Here is a 6,000-nt window from a genome sequence, read left to right on the forward strand (position 1 = left end):
GCCAGCGGTGGCCATCCTTCCAGGATGCTCTCCCAGTCATCCCACATCCTGGGCTTTTGCTTACTGTCTTTGAGACTTTCCCCTCAAAATCTCTTCTCCCCCAACTGCCTACATAAGTCCCCAGTGGAATTTCACCTCCTCCAGGAAGCCTCCCTGGCTGGATCTCAGCCTCTGTGGTTTTTCCCAGCTTTAGACTTTTTCAGGATCTTTTGGCACACACTGCTTTATCCTATCTGCCCATAGTAGATGCTCCACGCCTCAGGAAGGAAGATCTATGGCACCTTCTTCCTTGCACCCCTGGGAAGACCCAGGAGACAGTCTCTACATGCTCACTTAAGCCCATTTAAATCAGTGGTTTTCAACTGGGCACAGTTTTGTCCCCAGGGGACATTTCTCAATGTCTAGAGATAATTTTGATTGTCACAACTTGGGGAGGGGGCGGTGCTACTGGCATCCAATGGGTGGAGGTCAGGGATGCTGTAACACCCCACAACGCACAGGCAAGCCCCCACCCCAACAAAGAACTGCCTAGCCCAATATGTCAGCAGTGCCCAGGTTAGAAATCCTGATGGAAATAAATTCATGGATTGAGGTATAAATATAGCGTCCAAGAAGAGGCAATGGCTCAGGCAGGAGCAAATCATCCCTCTGAAGGAGACAGAGAAGGAGCCTCCCCTCCATGTGACCATCACAGTCCCAGGCCCCTCCCACGCCCTTTCCTGGGCTGGTAGTGTCTAAGTGGAGGCTCACCTGAGCTAGAGGAGGAGGAGCCAGGGTCTGTCTAGAGAGTCTGTAGGGGAAGTGGGCTCTGTGTGAGCAGGTCTTTGGGAACAGGCTTGGCCTCAGTTTAGTCATCTGTAAAATGGGAATAGGTGGTCCCTTCCAGTTCTAATGGTTTAGGGTTCTAAACTGAGTCTCAGATGTGCACAATTCATTTTTCCCTCTGCTGATGGGCAGGACCCCTCCAGCAGAGCTGAGGGTAGAGTACAGTCTCTGGACCCCTTCACCAGATGTGTGGGGTTATTGTGGCTATAATTGCCCTTTGGGAAACAGCTGTGAGAACAAGAATGCTTTGATAGGTCCCATCAAAGCTTCCTTCACGTCTCCTGGGGACTGACGGGGTGGGGGCGCATGAAGAACTTCCAGCTGGGAGCAGCTGTTGGCCAGGCCCTATGCAGAGGTGGAGGCTTCGCCGGGTGGCCCCACTGTAGTTGGGGTTAAGAATGTCCCAGAGACTAGTCACCCTGAGACAGGCCTCTCTGAGGGCTCTTCAGGGGCCGTCTCTGTGCCCTCCTGGGGTAGGCTCGGGTGATGCAGGGTGCTTGGCTGCAGAGCAGAGGTGGCACTCTCCTGGTATGAAAACCTCTTGTGCCACAAGGGGCCTAGCTCTGGCTCCCTGGGGCAGGGGTCCACACAGAGGGCAGGGGAAAGTGAGCCCACAGAGCCCCTCTGAGGCCTCTCAGAGATAACCTGGTCTCTGGTTATCGAGGGGACCTGAGCACCTCCCTGTCCGGATCTCACAGACCTGCCTTATGGGGGCGAGCTCTATCCGGGGTCCACACCTGACCAGGAAGTGATTGGCCTTGGAGGAGAATAAGCAGGAGCCTCTCTGCCAGTCAAGGCCTTTTTAGCACTTTCCACAAGGAAATTGTTGCCTAAGCAGCCCCTTCTGCAAGTGGGGTGTGTGTATGGGCATGTGCCTGTGCACACTGGCTGCACCGCGGCTGGGCTGGAACATCCCTGGGTCCTATCATGCGGCTCTGCACGTAAGGCTGTATTTTGGAGTTGGCCCTGGGCCAGGTGCTGGAATCTCCACAGAGACATTGAACTCCTCCGAGCCTCAGCTTTCTCGTCTATGTATGGGCACAGTAATAGTTCCTACCTTATAGATGGTTGTGAGGGTCAAATGAGGGAACGTATGTTAAGCATTTAGTGTGGTCACTGGGGCATAGATTGTACTCAGTGAGTGCTGGCAGGGGCTTTTGCTGCTGCTGTCATCATCATCATCACCACCATTCGAATGAACATCTTGATTTCCAGAATCCAACTTTTAGGTGATCTATTGCTTTAGCCCGATGTGAAAAACAAAGCACTGTCTCGCTTTCCCCACCACCCCACTGCCTTCCAAGCAGCTTGCAGAGGCAGGTGGGAGAGGCTTTAGCCCACGAACACCTTGGACATTTGGGGTATGGGATGAGGACCACAGATGTGGGGTGGCTGGGGATGGAACTGAGATTGGCTGTGTTCCTGTCACCTTCGGGGAGTGTGTGTGAGAGCATGTGTGGTGAGTGTGTGAGGGTGCATGAGTGTGGTCTGCACCCTGTCTGTGTGTGTGTCTGTGTGGGGCATGCATGCATGCTCTGGGTGAGGGGCATGTGTGCCGGGTGTGCACCATGTAGGAATGCTTCTCAGTCCGTGTGTGTCAGGGCTTCTCTGCATTGATCCCCTCTGGGTTTCTCTGCCTCACTGCTCCCCAACTGAGTGCATCTGTGCTTCTGCTGCTGTGTGTGGGTACCTGGCCCTTGGGTCCTTTCTAACAGTGCCCCTGGTGGGCTGATTTGTGGGAGCTTCTGCTGCATGAGAGGGCTCCAGGGCTGAGGTGAATGGAGGCCGCACAGGCCTGCTGCTTCAGGAGGACTGAATGTGGAGGCCTTCTGGGTCTGGAAACATCCTTCTCATGCTAGTAGAAGTTAAACATTCTTCTTTCCTGGAGTAAAGACTCTCGGGTTACTAATTCCGAGCCACGATGGAGTTTAGAGTTCCACCCTGGACTAGTTCTCTCATTTTATGGCTGGGGATCTGAGACCTAGCCAGGATGGGGCATGGGGGGAATGGGCTGCTGTTGGGAACCTCGCTGGCCCTACTCCCTACCCTGAATAGTGTCTCTCCAGGGCCAGACGCTGTGCAGAGGTAGAAGTCTCAGCAGAGAATCTGGGTTCTCTCTCACCAGAGAATCTGGCACAGATTGTTCTGGGCATGGCAGGGACTTCTCTGGGAACAGGCTCCTAGAGCGTAGCATTCCTGATAAACAATGAATAACTTTTTAGTATAGTATGTTGTAAATATTGCATGGAACATATTTATACTAAAAATTATTCATTATTTGTTTGAAATTCAAATTTAACCTGGCATTCTTATTTTTATTTGCAAAGTCTGGCAACTTAGCGCTAAATGGGCTAAGAGGCTGGGGGAGAAGTAGGGAGACCCAGCCAGCCATGTTCCACTCTGGCCAGCAAATTCAGGGCAGCTCCAATCAGCTCATGCCTGTTGAGTGATTCCTGGGGCTCAGCCTTGTGCTGGGAGCATGGGGCTTACTCAGTCTGAGGCCCAATGCCTCTGCCTACTAGATCCACATGGTCTAATTCAGTGGACCTAAATGGTGGGGCCAGGGAACCAGACTGGCTTAGGATAGCTTTCCTACCGATGTGGCTGCTGTGTTTCAAATGTTAGGAGATGCTATTGTAATGAATAAAATGCACATTTGTTCCAAGGCAAGCATTGCATAAGGGCTGTTGCTATTAAAACTTTTTCTTGGTGGGGCGTGGTGGCTCATGCCTGTAATCCCAGCATTTTGGGAGGCTGAGGTGGGCAGATCACGAGTTCAGGAGATCGAGACCATCCTGGCTAACACGGTGAAACCCCGTCTCTACTAAAAATACAAAAAATTAGCCGGGCCCGGTGGCGGGCGCCTGTAGTCCCAGCTACTTGGGAGGCTGAGGCTGGAGAATGGCATGAACCCAGGAGGTGGAGCTTGCAGTGAGCCGAGATCAAGCCACTGCACTCCAGCCTGGGAGACGGAGTGAGACTCCATCTCAAATAAACAAACAAACAAACAAACAAAAACAAGAACATTTTTCTCAATCCGGAGAATACCAAAAGCATAATTACTAGTGGAGAGGGACACATTTAGGGGTGTGATTTTCTACTGAAGAGTGTGAGAATTCTAGGACTTGACCTTTCATGTACCATAAACCCCATGGGCATGTGGTGAAGCCTATGGATGGACCCCTTCTTGGAATAATGTTTTCAGATGTGTAAAATGAAATTCACAGGGCTGCAGAAGAAACCAATGCTGCTAAAATATTCTTACCAAAGCATTAAGAAAACAGCTCTGATATAGTAATATGCATGCTTCTTTATTGACACCTTAATGGTGATCATTTTATTTTATTTTATTTTATTTTTTTTTTTTTTTTTTGAGACGGAGTCTCGCTCTGTCGCCCAGGCTGGAGTGCAGTGGCACGATCTCAGCTCACTGCAAGCTCCGCCTCCCGGGTTCCCGCCATTCTCCTGCCTCAGCCTCCCGAGTAGCTGGGACCACAGGCGCCGCCACCTCGCCCGGCTAATTTTTTGTGTTTTTAGTAGAGACGGGGTTTCGCCGTGTTAGCCAGGATGGTCTCGATCTCCTGACCTTGTGATCCACCCGTCTCGGCCTCCCAAAGTGCTGGGATTACAGGCTTGAGCCACCGCGCCCGGCCTAATGGTGATCATTTTAAAGTGGCAATGAATATAAATGATATTTGAAAAGACCTGCAACAACTCTGACGTGATTTAAAAATGTCTGTGATTTCGACTGGACTGGTGACAAAGCTTCAGGTTCTGCAAATACAACTGGAGATTTTTCCTACATCCATATTGAAAGGAAAGGCTACCTTTCAGCTGGAGCCTAGTGAAAACAAAGATACATTTTTTTACCATCTGAACTCATGAATGGCAGCATCATAGGAAAGGTAGAAAAGAGAAAAAAGGAATAAAACAACCCCCACATTCATGGACCCCTGAATTCTATTCCCAGACCTCTGGGTGAGAAGGGGCATCTGTAAACCCCAGGTTAACAGCATGTGCTCTCAAGGAAAACCCACAAGAGGATTAGAAAAGAGTTCAGGCAAGAGTCGCTCATGTGCAGAAGTGGGGTGAAATCAGACAGGAACATGATGGGCAATCTACACATGGGCCAGTGTGCAGGGGGCTCCGTGGCTGCCCACAGGACCCAGGAAAGACACAAAGTATGCTCCTACCTGCACTGCCTGACCCAGTGCTGCAGACCTTGGGTTAAGCATTGCTCTCCAAGGTCCTTGCTGTGTGGGCAGACCCTGTCCTTCCTGAGCAACCAGCCACGGGTTGACACTGGGGGATCTGGGCTGTTCTGGGGAGAAGGTCCTGGAGGGAAGGACTCAGGCAGAGCTGCTGACCAGGTGAGACCAGAGACCCTGGTTCGGAGAGGTGCTGTGGGCAGCTTTGGAATGAGGGGGAGGGAGGCAGGAAGGGTGGGGGGCATATTCAAGCCAGAGCTGGGTTTTGTCTTCACGGGTAGGAGTGCCCAGGATGAGATGCACATGAGAGGAAACCATGAGGAAGATTCTGGAAATCTATGCCTTTTGCCTCCTTCCTGAACTTCCTCTCTCTTTCCCCTCCTCCCACCTGGAATCAGGATCCAATTTCCTCTTTTTTCAAAATACAACTCAAAACAGATTTAATCTCAGAGGATTGTTCTGTGAGGACCTGTGGAAGCAAGTTGTTGCTGAGGTTGTAAGATAAAAATAAAAAGCTCTGAAAAATAAAAAGCTCATTCGGCACGTGAAGTGACTTGAATCCCTGGCTGCCGGTCACCTGTGTCCTGCCTGGACATCAGCTAGGGCCACATCTCAGGGTTAGTTTCCCTCCCCTGCCCCTTCCTGTCCTAAAGTGGTCCCAGTCCATGGGGACCTTTCAGAAATTACCACCTAGAAACCCTAAATTTGGAAAGGGCCTAGCACCCTGTGACCTGTGATAATCCTCACGGCAGAGGCTAAGCATGAAGATTCCCAGGCCCCTTCCAACCGAATGAATTGGAATCTCCTAGCAGCTTTTGGGGATTCTGCTGCAGCTGGTGCGTGAAGTCCACCCCGGGCAGGCCTTGTCCCTGGCTGGCTGCTTGCTCAGTGAGCTCCTGGAGGTGGTCTATGTTGGGGGCCTTTCTTTATGCAGTGTGTCAGAGAGGGGGCTTCAGGACAGAACTTT

Source organism: Macaca thibetana, chromosome 13 (assembly GCF_024542745.1).
Source record: "Macaca thibetana thibetana isolate TM-01 chromosome 13, ASM2454274v1, whole genome shotgun sequence".
Lineage (NCBI taxonomy): Eukaryota > Metazoa > Chordata > Mammalia > Primates > Cercopithecidae > Macaca > Macaca thibetana.